The following is a 19,175-nucleotide window of genomic DNA, read 5'->3' on the forward strand; positions in this document are numbered from 1 at the left end:
TATAGTGACTTGTCAGACCAGGGCTATAGTATCCAACAACACCCCTTGTCCAACCAAAGCTGATCCCTCCACACATGGCTACATGGCAACTACGACTCCTATCCGCTTACGACTTGTATATCCAACCCAGACTGACTCCTCTAGCCATGCCTAATTCAGGACTGCTTAATTGTTACACCCTGTCCAACCATGAGTTTCAGACCGTGCCTATAGTGACCCCTCTAACCGAGGCTATGGTATCCAACAACACCCCTTGTCCAACCAAAGCTGACTCCTCCAAACATGGCTACATACACCCCTTGTCCAACCAAAGCTGACTCCTCTAACCATGGCTACATGGCAACTAGGGCTCGAATCTGCTTAAGACTTGTACAGCCAAGCAAGAGTGATCCCTCCAAACAAGGCTGACACCTCGAACCATGGCTAATTCATGCAACCAAGGCTGAATATGTCAACCCTGGATAGTTTCCAAGGACTGCTTAGTTGTTCAGTAGCGTAATCAATGGACCCTGCTCTTGCACTGATCACAGCCAGCCCGGTCTACATAGTCCCTTTGTAATCATTGTGAACCATAAGCAACACTACTGTGTCTTTGGCCGTTGCTAATAGGACCCACTACGCTACTTTGTCTTCTGTAGATGTTGTATCTAATGGTGTACAATAGAACCCATGGACACAGAATAACTCTGGTATCATTGTTTATTTCGATGGCAATTACAACAGATATGGGGCACAATCATTTCACGACACAAGCAAAGTCTATCAGAATAAGCACAATCTGGCAATTAACAAGGTGCCTGAGACTTTAAACAACGGTATGTGTCATAAAAATAATCAAACTCTCTATTCGACTGGAGATGTGAATATGAATAAAGATGTCCCCAGTGTTCGAGCTTCTCAAGCATCCGACAGCCGTCATTCCGCAAGTAGCTGTAGACAGTGTATCCTTCTGGGTAAACATGGACACGTCTCACCCCATTACACTCGTTGAATATGTGGTCGCCGGTGCAGAACAGGAGGCCTTGAGTGGTACATTCGTGATGCTTTTCTACCTTGTACAAGGTACACGGGATCCCGACCAGCTTCTCGACCTCATCGAGTGTCATAGGCATCCTAGTCTCGAAGTAGCCACGGATTGTAGTCTGCTGACAGTGACACTCGGTTAGGCCCATAACATGACATTCGCATAACAGGTCCAGACCCTGGTCTCTGCCAGACGGGTACATCCAGATGTGTATGTAACTGCAGGTGAGGTTGTTCAGTCTGGCACCTAGAGCCTCTAAGGCAGACCGGAGGTACGGGTCCACGAGAATACGCCACTTGGTGGAACGCGTCCTCCGGGAAGACCTGGTAACAACACCATTCGGCTTCGATTGAGGCTTAGATTGCCTCAACGTGGGTTCTCCTTCCATTGTCAAACTCGCTATACCTTGCATTACTGCTGTATGGTCACACTCCATTGATCCAGTATACATAGAGCACAACCCCCTTCTTGGTATAGAGGTCGAATACAATTGTGAGTACACAGCTAGAATCAGACTGTATATAGGCGAGTCTGGTCAACGGACCCCTTGTACAGTGACACTACCTTCTCCATACCCACACTGAAACGTCCAGCGTTGGATACGTCCTCCCCCTAAACACAGTGTCAGTTGGCTATATGAACCCTAGCTTGACATGTCCTACTGTCATATCTGTACTTTATTACCACTCTCCACTCTATAACTAAACCTTGGCCACGTAATCCAACCTCTCAAAGCTGTGTCTCACATCTTCTAGGCTATAAAAGCTAGTGGTGTGGTACTAGTGGTACTCTTTCAGCAGTAGCTTCTGAAATGGCATCGAACCCAGGCTTCAATTGCAAATCCACACAGGAGCCTTCAATGTTACCACTGGGATACCAAGGTAGCGATCGCTTCCTGATTTTAACTGACGAAAGCAGCCCCTGGACTCGGGCTGAGACGAGTGATACAGCCGATATGAACGATGCAGAGACTGATATGTTCAACCGTATGCTCCAGTTTGCTACATCAGGCCCTCCTTTCACATTAACTTTCAAAGTGATGACGTCAGGCTACCACAGAGTCAATACGTCGATCTCTGTGAGGGGCAACAGAAGAATGATGGCCCTTCTGCGGGATATACACGAGTGCCCGAGTAGGCACACCACCTATCACACCTATCTGTATAGGGCTCACATGGAATGTGAATCATTTCTAAGAGCTGTATGTGCTGCTGCTGCCAAGGCTCCAGGAACGTCTTCTTCGGTGTCAAACGGCGCCAGCGACGTCAAACGACCAACCGAAGAAGACTTTGATGTTTGCCTTACCCTGGAGATTGATCAAACTCTACAGCATCAGACTACGATTGAAACTGGTCCTATGTGTCCCAAGAACATGATACTCATCTTGAACAAGGCACCGGTTTATAACATGGAAGACATCTGGTGCGCAATGAAGAATGTGGTGTGTCGAGTGTTGCTCTCTACCTACCTGCCACTATGTGGAATAGATGGAATGGGGAGAAATATTAGCAAGATGATGGAAGGAGCAAGTGTGTGGAAGGGGCAAGAGGGGAAGGAGCAGGTGTGGATATAGGACAACCTGTAGCTGCCACTGATGAAGAGTCCGGTGTGGACATTGGACACCCTGCAGTGGGTGACATTTAGCAAACAGCCCAATATGTATTGCCAGGATATGGGACATGGTGGTCTAAGCCTAGGGTAGAGCAAGCTTGCTTTTATTATGTATCACTTCTATTGTTGAGAATATAACCATGTCAATGTACAATTGTGTCTGTATCCATTGCAAATGAACAATAATAAACTAATGAAATGATACAGCAGTGTGTGTGTGTGTGTGTGTGTGTGTGTGTGTGTGTGTGTGTGTGTGTGTGTGTGTGTGTGTAATAAAACTCACGGACACAGAGTGCATCTGGTAACATCATGTATTTCATGGACAACTACAGCAGAAAGTGTTCACAAGCATTTATTGTGTCATCTGGAGGCATGTGTTCAACTCTGGTTAACAAGTGTGTGGCACAGGTACAAGTTACAGCTTGGATCCCATAGCCGTCTTAGTCTCGACTTAGCGGTCGATTGTAGTGGCGGGTGGAGAGTGTCACTGAGTGGTTATCACATCATGCGGAGCACTTTATATATGCATCATGTCCAACCCAGTACATATTGACAGGGGAGTAAAATAGAACAGTATTGCCATTTCCAAAGCAGTCAAAGCCTTGCCTTCTTCACGACCAAAACACCTTTTACCCTCTGTGTGAGTAGACAGACCCGGACATGCTATGCTCCCGAACGGGGAGTCAGTGAGATCCCTCACTGCGATATATCCACTCAGGCGGAATGCATGTGGACCTCGGTTATCCTGGGGTATTTGAACCTTGGGGGAATAAGGAGCCAGAATCAAAGTGTTAAACAAGCTTACTACCTTACTCTTGTCCATGCAACACAGTGACAGTGTATGACTTACAGCGCAATCAAGGTATTTCCTAACGCGCATCTTAAGGTCTGTCAAACCATTGGAGCCTGGTCCATTGTCAAAGGGTGTGTTCTCTAACAGTGTCTCTATGGACAGGATACCATTCTGTGGTGAGAAGGTTCCATTTATCTGGAAGTGTAAGTGAGACCGGTATAAGTGCTGTTCCATTCTTGCAGGATAACAGCACCCTTTGATAGTGAGGGAAGATAGAACAGGTGTATGTTAGGACAGGTCCTCAAAAACGATGTTCCAATTACCAAGCTACAGGCATCATCGTGGTTATATTGCAAATTAATGGTTGGACTGTACAGGCCTAATCGGGTCCTCAAAAAGGAACCATTGTCGGATTACCAAGCTTGAGGCAGCATCATGGTTGACTTGTGCATCTGTGGTTGGATCGGTCAGACAGATGCGGAATACACAGCACTGTTTGGTCAGACTCCTTAGACCATTAACAACCCCCACCCCCCCCCCCCCCCTCAAAAGTCAATGCTGCTATATATAAGCTACTGCAACTGAACCAAAATACCAATCAGAATGGAGAAATACAAGAGAGGCCCTGTTTTAGGCAGCGGTGCATATGGAACCGTGTACAAAGTGACTTGTCTGACAACTGGGAAGGAGTATGCCTTGAAATATCACAACAGCAACAGAGGCATAGAGGACACAATAGTGAGAGAACTTTCATGTCTCACTGCATTAAGGGGTCACCCATATGTGATCGACATGCACGATTGTTTTGTAGATGATGGCAAGATAGCCATGCTCATGACCTACGTACCCTACACGTTGAGCGACGCTATCCACAATGGATACGGTGTGAAGTCGTACTACGAACAAGACCGTTGGCTACAGTGTCTCCCTTTGAGTTTCGTTGCTCACTTTAGTACACAGGTGGCTAATGCCCTGTCATACATGCACAGACGGAATATAATACACAGGGACATTACGCCTTACAATGTGCTGCTGACAGAAGATCTCACAGTGAAAGTGGCTGACTTGGGCCTCTCTAGACTTTCCGTGGAAGTGATGAGCCCAAATGTGGTCACGGAGCCCTACAGGGCCCCCGAATTGTTTTCCCAAAGACATACATCTGCAAAGTACACATGTGCCATAGACATGTGGAGTCTAGGGGTTATGATAGTGGATGCAATGCAAGGGAGGTGTGTATTCGTTGGCAGTACCATCAGATGTGAGAATAAGTCCATCTACAAGATCATCACAAGGACTCTATTTCCCAAAGAGAACCACAGTGCATCCACAAGCACACCCTGCGACCCTGACAACATAATGCCTAAAGTGATGCAGTGTGAACTAGTGAAAAGGATAGTCTTCAGATTGCTCACTGTCCGTGACACAGAGAGAATGTTGGCTCATGAACTGCTTGAGGACAGAGAATGGATGCGTGCTGCCGATATGACGAAGGAAGACCAAGATATAGTCAGAGGCCAGATACAGAGAAATGAAAGTACAGAGTGTGCGAAGTGAAGACAAAACACTAGCTGGACAGTGTGTGATGAGTCTTTAACATGTTTATTCTGATGTTTCTTTTAAATGTATATTGAATATCCTTAAACAGTTATGATTATACATGCATGATTAATATGGTATCATTGTAGTGTCACAATAGATGTACAGGCAGGTATATTGTCAATAAACAATGTAATACATAAGGCATCACATGCATCCTATATGTCAGTGGTAAATACACAATACCAAGAGTATAGGTAAATTATTGCTTGCACTACACAAGACACACTATAGGCAACATAAAAAGTCAGTACATGAGTAGATTATTCATGATCAGAGTTGCCATCGTAATGAACAGTGGTATCAGGATGTGTGTGTTCAGGTTAGGTCCAGCAGACGGCCAAGACTTTTCCAAATCGACTATCATCCTCTTCAAGGTCCGTATACCTGCAGGGTGAGAGACAGGGTTAGTCCAATGCAAGTAGTAGTAGTAGTAGTAGTAGTAGTAGTAGTAGTAGTAGTAGTAGTAGTAGTAGTAGTAGTAGTAGTAGTAGTAGTAGTAGTAGTAGTAGTAGTAGTAGTAGTAGTAGTAGTAGTAGTAGTAGTAGTAGTAGTAGTAGTAGTAGTAGTAGTAGTAGTAGTAGTGTAATTAAAAGGAAACAACGTTCAACACACTGTCACTGATGTTGAGCAGTTTCACTGGTCCCCTCACGTCCTCCAACTCCTTCAGATCTGGCATGGTCAACATTGGGTTTCTTCGGGTTGTTGTAGTGGTGGTGGCACTCGCCAAGGCTGCTAGTTGTACATTGGAGCATGACATGTCAGCTTGCCCATGTCTCTGATACATGAAATAATGGTATTGCTTATCACCATATCCCCCGAATGCGGTTCCTTCATTGATAATGAAACAGCACTGGTGTGAGCTTAACATTCTGCTCATAGTGTCATTCCACACCTCAATTAAACTCCACATGTTGCGATTTCCAGGTTCTATGTAGAACATAGAGATTGTAATGACTCCATTCAGTGGCTTAACAAAGGCTGCCCTGTTAACCGAGTCAACCTTGGCAGTGTAGTAGAACATAGCACATGTGTCTGCCTTCACACTCAGAGTAAAGGTCTCATTTCCTATCCTGTAAGTGCCTTCGTCGGTGCACGTGAGGAAGCGAATTATAACCTGGGACCCCACTGGGGTTTGTGTAACCTCATATATGTGTTCCCTAGCATACACAACGTTATTGTCTTTATAGAAAGGCTCAGTGGGACTCTCCAAGTATCCCGGCAACTTGACAGTGTTGCCCATTGTTGCTAGAATGGTGATGGGTTCAGGTCTCTCATGTGTAAGACCTGGCGCTCTTGTCAACACACAACACTCAAATGTACTTGCTGCAGTGAACAGCATACACATGTTGATAACAATGTGCATTTCCATAGTGACCGGTTGTATACAAGTGCTAGACAGAGTGGAGTCTTGACTGTGTTTACAGAGAGTGCAGCCTATGAATGGCTCCTGCAGGAGCAGTTGCTTCCTTTTATACCCCATAAAAACACCCCCCCCCCCTTCCCCTGACATCTATGTATCAGCCACCCATGGCTGATTCAACCTACCCAATGTGAAGTCTATGAGGGGTAGGAGTAAGCGACCTACAACTGACAAGTCCACGTACATGGGTTCCAGAGCTCCATCCTAGCTCTGTCACCAAAACACTGATAACATTGTAGCTCTGGATGTGTAAAGTGAGTGGGTACCCTATATATCACACCAATGAATGTTGACACAGGATCAGGTATGTGAATGCTGGACTAGTAGCAAAGTGTTGAGTGTGAAACGCAATACAAAGTCTCATACACAGGTGTCACTGTTTACTACAATAAATGATACATACATATAGACCCACATGTATATGCAACATAGCCTACTCAGTCAGGATCAAAATATATACGCTAACAAGGAAATAAGTTTGTTCAAGAGAAACACGCTCTTCAAGGAGTGAAATTCACGGATAAAGACAATTCCACCACAGGGCTGTACCACATACTGACAGTTACGCCTCCTCTCGAACACTCCAGCCTTAGCTCTCCACTGTAGCCTAAGACGCGCCACATACTGAGACATTGTGATATACGTGATATGGCCCTCTGTATACAGGAGATACGTATCCACTTGAATGTCCTCCTCCTGCTCACCAGACATGAGTGATAAACGTTTTTCGTTGATCAAGGGCACAGGTATGTAACTGTCCAGAACAGCATCAGCATCCAGCAGATAGTCAGGGAGCTGTTGTTCAGCCCTCCACTTGTCCACAAACACCGGGTTGCACAATGACTCTCCGTTCACCACATACACCTTGTTGAAACACTTGAAAAAACAGCATATCATCTCCTTCCTAGCTCCTGTGATCGAGATCAAGGGTCTGGGTATGTAACTGGAAGACACAAACAGTACGCGCCGTTCCTCCTGCTGGCATGTGCTTTCAAAGTCCTTCAGTCTATAGGTTATGTACCGTGTGTATTCATGAACAAGCAGCTCTTGGTCCAGAATAGAGCTGTACTCTCCCCTATACGATGAGTCCAGGTCTACTAAGAAGTCGTACTTGAAGTCCTTATCCATCACAGTGTCATTCATAAACAGACCATGTGAGTCGAGCTCCTGTTTACCCCCTCTAATTACTGCATAATCCACAGAGAAAGTACCGTAAGCACCTCTTGTGTTTGACATTATATCACCTGTACTGACTGTGCTGGGATTCAACCCAGTTGCAGTATTATTAGCCAGAGTTACTGTTAGGTATATGAGTTACGGTTGGAATGATGTTACACTCCCTTGGCAAGGATGTATCTATTAAACTAATAGTATATTGTACAACAACCAAACCATATGATAAAAGCGCTTCCATGAAACATCAAGTCACAAGGCACTATAGGGGTAGTGTTAGGAGCACAGTTAAAAAGACTGACAGTTATGAACACCAGGTAATTCATTCACACATAGACACACATGTACCACATATAGACCAGTCATGCCTTCTGTGTGTCGTTCACTGGTGTCCGTCTAATACCGCATGGAAGGTGTTGAACAACACATAATAGACAACCCTCTCCATAGACCTCCAGACCTTACAAAGGTCCTCATGAGTGCCCATTTTCAAGGTCTCCTTGAGAGGATATGAGCAGTTGTTGTTGACCTCAATGTTGGTGTGATGTGTGAGAGCTTGATCGACGCTTAAGGTGATTGTTAAATCGAAGTCTCCGTTGTCCATTTTTCTGGGGCAGATTAACTCCGAGCTGAACGGAGTTTGAGGCTCACTGACGGCCCATCTCCCCTTCTCCAGATAATAAACACATGGTGCTTGTACCTCGTGCATAAAGCTGTGAAACCTTTGGTGTTCAGAGCGCCGTGTCTGTATCTCATTCAAGGTTTTAGTCAATCCCGGAAAACCTAGACAGGTAATAGTTGTCTTGTATCTGGCAAAGCCTGAAAGTCTCACGGTGTAGTTCAGTTTGAAAATGGGTGGCGGTATACCCAGTTCGATCATATGGTCGTGAAGCTCCCGAGTATCTCTTTCCAGCTTCGATCGAGTGGAACACAAAGCTATAGGCACAATTTGTTTCCCTGTGTCAAGGCCATGGCGCTGCTCGTCCATCAGGACTTTGGCCATCATAGAATATGCAGTAGGACCTAACTATCTGATACGATCTGGAATGAGATTGTGCTGTCAGCAAAAATATGGAGACGTTAATAGGTCAGAACAGTTCCTTGTGCAGTTGAAAGACAAGAGATTGGAAGATTGTAGAGATATACGGCAAATGGAACTGTGACTAGTGGCTCAACAGAGGCTCATGAACTACACCACCTTTCACATTACGAACGTCTGCTGTATATAGCCAGACTCTCGTGACACCCATAGGAGCGTTTCGCTCTACGCATATCCACATGTGCAACTTTTTCGAAACAATCACTAATCTGTTCCAAAAGATCACCAGGATTGGTATGGCCATAGACACACATTTCCCCTACCAGTACAATGTACTGCCCTTTGAATGTTTGGATGAGTCCTTCGTAGCCGCTAGCATGAAAACAGGGGTATATAAACATCAAGGTGTCCGCTCCGGTGTATTTGTCAACTGCGTCGACACAGGACAGTTTTTCCACCATGCCGTGAGGAGGCTCAATGTCCGTGATATGAACTGTCTTTGCACCAAGTACCTTGTGAGCAATGTAGCATTCGGTTAACCCGAACCCGCTGCCCACTGCTAGGATGTCATTCATCCCGGACACAGTTAGATGTGACATGTTTTCTATCAAATCGGTAAAACAACTGTTTCCGTATTGGAAACGTAGAGGTGTGTCTTTCAACATACTGTCCATGAACACAGCTGCACCTTCCCAAAAGTCATCACATTCATCATCAACACCAGCCTTGTTCAAGTAAAGCTTCTTGATCATCTCTGAAGAGACCGGTTGATGACTCACATGCCCACACCATGCATCACATGAGAAGGTGCTGTCCACAGACACACTATCCGCCATAGTAGAGGTGAAGGGCGAGGCCGATATCACTTACGAGGTGTGTTAAAGGGTAAATATATGTCTACACTAGTGAATGAGGGTCTTTAGTGTGAGTAATGTTTGGGTATGTTTTCTAAACTTGGACAATCTGCTTCGACGAGGTCCCGTCTCGAACTAGACCCCTTTTTGCTATCTTGTCCAGTTGTCACCAATGCTTCTCTTCAGCCTGTATTATCCACTGGAGGAATCAAGAAGATGTTGCTATGGCGCTACTTGCATCATGCCCGGTCTGTAGAGTCCCTTCGAAATGCGTGGTGTTGAACTCTCTCTTCCCGATGTCAGAGCGGGAGAGGTTGGAGATGTTCTCAGTCCCTGGTGCGATGGTTGTTAAGCGTAATAAATGGACCGGCCTACTGAGATACTGAGTGCTTTGTCAACTACTGTAATGGTTGGGGGGTGTAGTTTGTTGTTATACTGTACCTAACAAATGTACATTGTGAATATACTCTATAATAAACCATACATCTATTTTTTTTATCTATCAGTCTGATCTACTCTTTTTGGTTTCACACAGACACAAGACTCAGACATGTACCCATTGTATTATATTGTATTCTGGTGTACATGCCACAAATGTACAATACTGTAAAAGCAGAGGCTACAGTGGTTATTTTATGAAGAGGCTACGGATGGGTGAACAAACAGTGGGCAGACACGGAAACATTGGGTCCATGAACGCCATAGCGTAACATCGGTTGGAACACCCACTAGTTGTTTGATTACCAAGCAGTATGTAGATGTTCCTATGCCCAAACATGTTACATTGGTTGGACTAAAGAGCAATATGTAGACACTCAGCAGCATTTGGACGTTTAGAAGGCCATACACGTAACATTTCCTTCAATGTCACAGCAGGAATTGGGCTATCCAGCAGTTGTTGGACATCTGGAACTCCATATATGTGACATTTATTGGCTGGCCAAATGAGCTTGGCTCTACACTTCCACTTACCATAGACATGTCGTAAAAAGGCTCTTGTCCTTTTACCAAAGGTGTCAGTAGCCTGTTAGACTTAGAGCTCTACAATGGACTCACTTGTCAATGGCACATTGAATAATTTTACAATCTTCAATAGATCATCAAAGTACCCAGATTCAGATTCACATTGTTATAGTCTCTATGAATACAGCCGCACCATATACATCCCTGTCTTACATGCGCTGGTTATGGTCACGGGGTTGGTTGTCAATCTATACATGGTCATCACGATCTACTGTTCCTGTTCAAAGGACTCGGGGAGGCAAAGCAAGGTCCTCAGTGATATCGACGTTTTCTTTTCACATCTCGGGGTCTGTGACATAGCCACTTTGCTCACTACCCCGGTGTGGGTTACGCAAACGATTCTCGTGAAGGGCTGGGTGTTTGGCTTCATCCTGTGCAAACTGATGAAAGGGGTGATCTCAGTACGTAACACCAAGCGTAGGCTTTGAGGACCTATACACACACAAGCCTATCCAACCAGCTCAGCTAATGACATATGCTTTGTTTCCTTATTCCTTACAGTTCTGTTTCCAGTACGGAATATGTCTCATGGTCTACATCAACATAGAAAGATACATGAAGGTGGTACACAACAGAACAACACTGAAGTGCCTGGTGAACAGACGTGCGTCAAGCAGAAGGAGAATCATGGCTCGATTGTGTGCCTGTGTACCCATGCTCTCGGCTCTGTTGGACATATGCTATTACACTGTTCGTCCCATATCTGAGACTAGCATGATCTGTTTCAACCCTATGCATCCCACTCTCCGGCTTACAGTCTTCTGGGTCAGGATGATCATTTGTTTCATCGTACCTATTCTCGTTCTCGTTTACTGCAACGGCATGATAGTGTACAGTGTCAGACAGCACGTGAAACGGAATTTGTTTGGACATACGATGAAAAGGGCACAGGTTTTAACATTTCTCACTGCGACGTGCTTTATGTGCTGCTGGATACCCTGGATCGCAAGCACTATCTACTACCGCTCCCATGTCCAGTGTGAGGAGGTGAAGTACGTGGTGCTCAATGTCTGCATAGCTATAGGGAACATGCACTGTATCACCAGTCCCACTTTGTATATAATTATGAAGTCTCGCAGGGGTACCCAAGGAGCCTTTAGTCACCAAAGCACAGATAATCCTCAGTCTCAGCGAAAGGGCACTGATGCAAACACAGCCTGCTAGTCCGAACGATCCGCAAGGTGTATCTGTAATGGCTAGGTGTAATCCGGACTAAAGGGGATGTTCTATGATCTATGATCTATGTATGTAACCAGCACAGCTACTGTACGCCACAATGAACTGGGATCTAAGCACAGCAGGCTAGAGGCTGGATGGCTCGATGCTGTTGAAGTGGATACCAATGATAAATTACCTTGAGTCAACCATGATAATCAATATCACAGTTACATGTGGCCATTTGTTGTGTACCATTTATGTGAAAGAAGTGTCGAAACTAAATGTATACTGTGTATCATTCTGAATAAAACATGACAACCCCACTTTCACTTAATGTTAGACATGTGCAGTTTATTACAACATAAAATATAGTCACTGAAACACCATTGTGCTGAAACTACACCATATCCACAGTCATATCTATGGTTTGACAACCTAGATTTGATATCTATCGCACTCGCCCACTTCATGTTGGCATACTCCGAACAGCTGAGCATCGTTATCCATGGACATATCAAAGTCTAAACATCGGATCTTTGGGGCGCTGTCCGAGTTCCGGGTGTTGATAACATCTGTATGATGCATTGGAGGATCGCTATCAGCAAATAGGTCTGGGCTGTTATCGGCCCATGTTGGACATGGCTGCCTCACAGCAAGGCTGTTCCGCTCAGGGTTATCCAACCTGACGGGTCCTGTTGTGCTCATGGTTGTGCTCATGTCGTCTAGCATCAAGAAGGCGCTGGCACATAGAGCTTCTATCCTCTCGAGCAGTGCTGTGTAAAGGCTGGCAAACTCATCCCCGTACACCCTGTACTGATCCATAGGCATGCGGATGAACTGGATGAAACTCGTGTTCTCAAACGACATGGCAAAACGGGACATTCCCATGACCCTGAGGCACTTACTAACTAGAGGGTTGAGCTTAACCTTCTCCCGCCTCTGCTGCCTCTCTCGCCACTCTCGTCGGTGCTTTTGAAGAGATTTAGACCGAGAATACATGATGTATGATACGCAGTCCAATGAAGTCTGTAATGTATTATAAAATAGTATGACTTTATGGAAATGTAACTCATAGAGCATAAGGTTCACTGTGAAAACTGAACACTGTGGACTAATATAGATAGCTTTACAATTAACTAGGTTGTCGTTGGTTGTATGTGTGAACAAGTCTATGTGCCTGCAGTCAAAGACTGAATATGTCTGAGATGTAGACCCTTTTGTACCTACTGTCACTGCTTATGACACATAATAAATGAAAGCGACTTAAACAGTTGTCCAACGTGTGATCTCTTCACCCAGTCATAATCTGTCATGCCCATAAATGACATTTGTCATATCATATAAAAGAGGGTGATATAATAACATAATCACTATACACAGGTTGCTGGGTTGCATGTACACTTTATTTACATAGTGTTATTTACATCGTCTTTGCTATATGTCACAACAACCACACAGGGTCTACCAATGTACATGGGCATCTGACCTCACAGTAGTGTAGCCCCTTGTCTACCCCTGCCCCTTGTCTACCCCTCGAACCTGGGGCGTTTTCTTTTGTCCACTCTCAGCCTTTCCACAGAGCCTCTGGGCTGGTCCTCATTATTAGTCCTTTTATGTCCCTGGCTACTTGTCCTGGGCACTTGCTCTAGACGTCGCTTCTGAGTCCTACATTGTTGTGTGTCACTAGCAGGCCTCTTACCCTTTCTCAGGGCAAGTGCTGAGCGTCCGTTTGCCTCGAGCAGTCCAGTTATCATGGCCTTGAGTTTCCGGGAATGCAGAGGCCTTGCACTTATCATCTCTCCCTTTACGTCCACCATTGTCGCAGCGTAGTCCCGTTTCAACATCTCAACCGAGAACACGTCAGTGCCGTGAACCTTGTTGAACACGTCGGTCGCGTCCTTCCACTCCCAATCCTCCTCTAACTCAGCTAAGTAACCGCGATTGTCACGGTTGACTCTCAATATTATCTTTTCCTGGTGATACACGGTCCGTGTGTTGCAAAAGGAGCTAACGTTTTTCACGGGTACACCAGAGTACTCCGCTGAGTAAACGTTCAGTCTGGGTCCATGAAAGGTGCCTTTCGGGCCTAGTCTAGATTCTTTCAGGTGTCTTTTATCATAGGCTTCCTTAGGTGCATTCGGAGACATTGCCTTTCTGACAACCCCCCCGTAATACAAGGGAGCAGAGCACTGGAAAGTCTCCCCTCCCAGCACGCACTTGTTGAAAGTGAGTTCGTTTAGTGGTTCTATTGCAGCCGTGGCTTCCAGTATTACGGACCGCAGCGGGTCCTTGTTGAAGTCCAAGGTGAATATCAATCTTGGCATAGGTGGCTGATTTTCACTGCTGTCATTGGCAAACTGGCCGAAAGCATTCACATCCTCGAATTCTCCTTTCTCGTACGCCTCCACCATCGCTTCACCCAACTGATCCCAAAAGCCTGAGTGAGACCTTGGAGCGTATAGGGCAAGGATATCATATACCGCTTCAAGTGGAACTGTGACAGAACCTACTTTCTTGCAATGATTCGAGGCTCCTCTCCTGATATGCGGAGCGTTGTGGTTCGTGGCGTATCTGTACGTACACAGCTTGTAAGTCGTTATAGCAGGGTTCGTACCCTGCCGAGCCGGAACCTTGCATGTGGAGCACAGCAAAAGCATCCCGTTCGCAACCTCGTTGCCACCCTTGATCTCTTTATCAGAGAAAAACATAGCATCTATACCCGAAATGGATATGTGTCCGTTTTTCAAACTAGTCTTCAGCTGCTGCTCATGGATCTGGGTTAAGATGTACCCTAGCACCTTGCAGGCAAAGTGACCCTGTATGTCGACCGCACGAGGACATATGTCCGGAAGACAGGCCGAAGTGCACAGCTTGTAGACAGCGTTGGTCTCTAGGCAGATCTGTCCGAAGGAAAGCTGGTTCAGAGCTTTCAGCCTGTTCCCGTTCATCTGCTTCATGTAACCCCCCAGGTGGGGATAATCCTTCACATCTGGAATCTCTGTCCACGGAGGGATCCATATGTCAAAGACAAAGTGGCACGCCAACTTCATGGCCTCAGCAAACACAAGCTGGTTGATGCAGAACGACACCCTCCGACTGATGACTCCCGTGCACACAATGTGACTAGCGTATAATGCAGCAAGGCATGCGTCCCTGCTAGTGTCGAACCTCGCACCGAACTGCATTATCTCGGACTCTGCAATCATGGTCGCTGACTGTATCAGGTTCTGCCTATACAGACACACTGCAGCTATACGGTCCATCTTGAGTTTGACTACTGTGTCCTGTATCTGATTGGTGCTACGCGTGCGAGTTACATGCTCGGGAAACTCAGATTCCATGATCAGACACCGGTCGGCCCAAGCGTCGCTCATAAAGCCCATGGTGTTGGTGTTCCACACAAAGCCGCAGTTGTGGACAGCGTGGTACTTCACAGTGTCAACCTTGCCGCTGCTCATGTCTCTGGTTACCACATCGCTCTCCAGTACGCTGGTGTCTAACAGGTTCTTGAACGTATTGGGGATCACGTTGGACTCTTTGTCGACTGATTTCATGTTCTTCTCGTGGGTTATATGAGCGTCGTCTATCATGACTACACACGAATTCCTCTTCTGCTTGTACTTGAAAGATTGCGGGGTGAAAGACGTCAACGTCTCTATGCAGCCTTTCACTGTCCTGAACTGGTAGTTCAGAACGTTGTTTGCGTAACTCTTACCTTCGCCGGGACCCGTGACGTTTAAGAGCATAATCCGTTCGATGGTGTACCTGGGAGCGGTGTTGGTGATAATGTAATTGAACGTTGTAGACGCCTGAAACAACCTGCCCACTTGAAGGCTGTCACAGAACAAGTAGCGCACCAATGCTTGGTCGTACACTTTCAACGGATTCAGAGGGTCCGAATGCTCCGGATATTCATCGGCGTCGCCAGGCGCCAGGTAAAACGACTCGTGTATCTCTGTGAGGTCGTGACCGAGAGACAAGCTCGAGATTCTCATTCTGTCGTCTATCACGTCTGTCAAACCTTGGTATAGTGACTCTTTCTCACTGAACTGGTGCTTGACAAGGATATTGAACACCATATCCGCTATGCTCTCAAACTGTCTGCGGCCTCTGTACCTGACTTTCATTTCCTTGCTGAGGCGCTCCAGTTTACCCAGATGAGGGTACAGGTGCGCAAAGTAGTAGCTGTGGTCGTCTTTACTCACAATGAAGGGGTGATGATCTGAGGCGTTGTAGAAACACGAATAGGCGGTCTGACACTCTCCGCTACACGCTCCAATGCGGTCCTGGGTGAGCCTTGTCTTGCAATGACACTGTCCATTCTTCAGCAAAGATGCAATAGCTTTAGTCCTGCGTCTACTCTTTATGTCACATAACACCCTGGCAATGCGGCTCTTGGTGACGGCCATGTGCCTGTGGATAAGAGAGTTGACAAATAGGTCCGGGTTCTCCCTGTCAATGAGTTTCTCCACAGAGTACCTGAATACCAAGAGACCTCTGATGTCAACCTCCATGCTTCCCGAGGACCTGTTGAGATCGATCGTGAAACGTTTCAGTCTTTCCACAAATCTCATATCCTCTGGAATGGTCGAGTTGTAGCCCGTTTCAACAACCTTCTGTTTCAGCCATTGCACGCTCGTCAGTTTAGACATGATTGCTAGGAACAAGTTCTTGGATTCACCTTTGCTTTTACTGTCTGTGATCCTCCCTATGGAGGTCTCCAGAACATTGAGATTTAGGTCCATTATAGACTCTGGTAAGAAAAACACCTGCCTCCCTGACTGACAGGCTGGGGTGTACATGGAACCCTGTAGTTCCTTCACCTTCTTCCTATCCACCTTGGTAGCATTCAGTGTATCACTGCGGATATCCACCCAGTCGAACATGGAGCCTAGCTCTCTCTTGCTGTCTCTCATCACTATCATAGCATTGTTGATGGATGATGCCCTTTTCCTAACCAATTGCAGTCGCATGAAAGCGTTGAACGCCTCCTCAAAGGCTTCTGTCATATCAGTGTCAGTTGCTTGATGTGGGGACGTTTCATCTCTGGTGTCAGACCTGGCGTCATCTCCTCTGAACACGTCCATGTTCACACTCATGTTCATGAGACTGAGCAACTGGGTACTGGACACATCCCCATCCGTATCACCAGAGGCGGCCAGTGTGCTTAACGGGGACTGTACATCGAGGCTAGACGACGGCATATTTGTTTCACATGGCTCCTCATTACTCATGTCTAGGACAAAACAGAATAGGCGCCCCTGAGCAAAATCCTCTCTGATAGGTGGTGACATACTGCAGAAATCTGTGTTCTCCAGAGTTACTTGGAGAACCTCGCCTTTGCAGCAATATGTCAGGTAAAGGAGAAAGTGGAACGTAGCTCTGTCCTTTGGTGACAAAGCGCCGAAAGACAACTCATCGGATATCCTATCGTGTAGTATGTCAGTGTCAACCGCTAAGAAGAAGGCTCTCCTGTTTGAAGGCACCTTCACTCTTTGTAACACAGCTGTATTTGCTTGTCTGTGAGGCAAACCATTACAATTGACTGACACCGTTGGATTGTTCTTAGTGGCCATGCTTTGATAGTGTTGTCTTCTCTGGTCTAACACAATTGAGAGCTCTAGGTGAGCCTGCTTCCTAACCCCTTGGCATACATGTTACACTAAACCTAATGTACTTGACAGGGTAGCGTTTGAAGTTTCACAATGTCTCACACTTGGGTGAGTCATTAGTGGCATGCTATGTGAACCCTGGCTGGCTAGTTAATCTGTAACTGGATTCAGTTCTGCTAGGATGAGCCAGCTGTGCTCGGGCACCTCAGACTTGGTCACAACTGGATTCAGCTCTGCTAGGATGAGCCAGCTGTGCTCGGGCACCTCAGACTTGGTCCCAAATGGGTAATTCAGCTGTGCTCGGGCACCTCAGACTTGGTCACAACTGGATGATTCAGCTCTGCTAGGATGAGCCAGATGTGCTCGGGCACCTCAGACTTGTTCACAAATGGGTAAGTCAGCTCTGCTCGGATGAGCTAGCTGTGCTCGGGTACCTCAGACTTGGTCACAAATGGGTAATTCAGCTGTGCTCGGGCACCTCAGACTTGGTCACAACTGGATAATTCAGCTCTGCTAGGATAACCCAGCTGTGCTCGGGCACCTCAGACTTGGTCACAACTGGGTAATTCAGCTCTGCTAGGATGAGCCAGCCCTTGTTGTGTAGGTCTGTACTTGGTTTAGATTAAGATCTTTCACTCTTTGCTCTCCATATGCTCCTTAGTTCAACACCTTGATATCTTAGCATCAGTTGGATGCTTGATACTATACAAAGGGTGTCCGGTTGTCACTGAACAGAAGTTCTATGATGTGACTCAAAGATGTGACTACACTCTGTAAAATAAAGTCCCCTAGGTCTCTTGAGTAACAATCATGAACAAAGCCGTGCCTTTCGTCGATTACTTTCCTGACATCTACCCTGAGCGTAGAGTTGTAAACCCTGACCTTGAGTCTAATCTGGTGGGGGTGATGATCAAGTCTGTCCTCTTTAACAGACAGGAGGAGGCGCTGTTATGCAGAGGGTTGGTGGTGCAGGCTCGAGAGTATCAACATCTACACTACGGTACACTTCAAAGTTACTGGTATAGCTCCTGTTGTGGGTTATGACCTAGACTTAGGTCTCGATCAGGATTGGAGAGGAAGAGACCTGGGAGCTGGTTGGTAGAACTTGGTCTAAACACTTTGCTGCTGAGCCAGTGAACATCCACGTTCTCCATGATGACATTAAACGGAAAGTAAATGCTCTCGTCTTCCCGCTTAAATGTATATCCTTGGCCAAAAGGTATGTCGAATCTGTAAGGGGAGCACTCACTTTCGGAGACTTCTGCCCCGATAAGGGCTACTACATTGCTCGAGACGGTAACACGCCTGCCTTGTGCTCCGATGTCATGTTCGGTAGGGTCTATTTCATGTCTGCAAACAAGCTGAACCAGGTGCTCTCAGTGTCCGAGCTCATCTATGATCACGACCTGTCTGAGGCTGAGACTAAGGTCTTTGACAGTAAACACGTGGCCTATTTCTACAAGGCAGCGTGTCTGGACATTGAGACCGTGTTTGACCAAGCATACCGAGATATGTCCCTACGATGCGACTCATTCGCCTACAGGTTCCCCTACTGCACTGAGCGTACGGTCGAGGGCATGACAGAGTACAGGACTAAGCTGGTTCACATGCTAAACACTGGCAGGTCACAATTGCCAAAATGTAGTAAGCACATCTCTATCCCTTACTCTATCGCCTGACATGCCAGGTCAGCAGCACGAGATAACCTGCATCTCTCTCGGGATACTCAACTCCCCACATACCCAAGACTTCACCTGACCACCACAGGAAGAAGCTGATAGTTGTCTATAATAAATGTAAGGTAACACACAACCGTCACCCAGAGGCTGACCACGAACTAGCCAGGGGTGCCGGTATAGACGATGTCAC

The sequence above is a fragment of the Salmo salar genome, chromosome 17 (assembly GCF_965601325.2).
Source record: "Salmo salar chromosome 17, fSalSal1, whole genome shotgun sequence".
Taxonomy (NCBI): domain Eukaryota; kingdom Metazoa; phylum Chordata; class Actinopteri; order Salmoniformes; family Salmonidae; genus Salmo; species Salmo salar.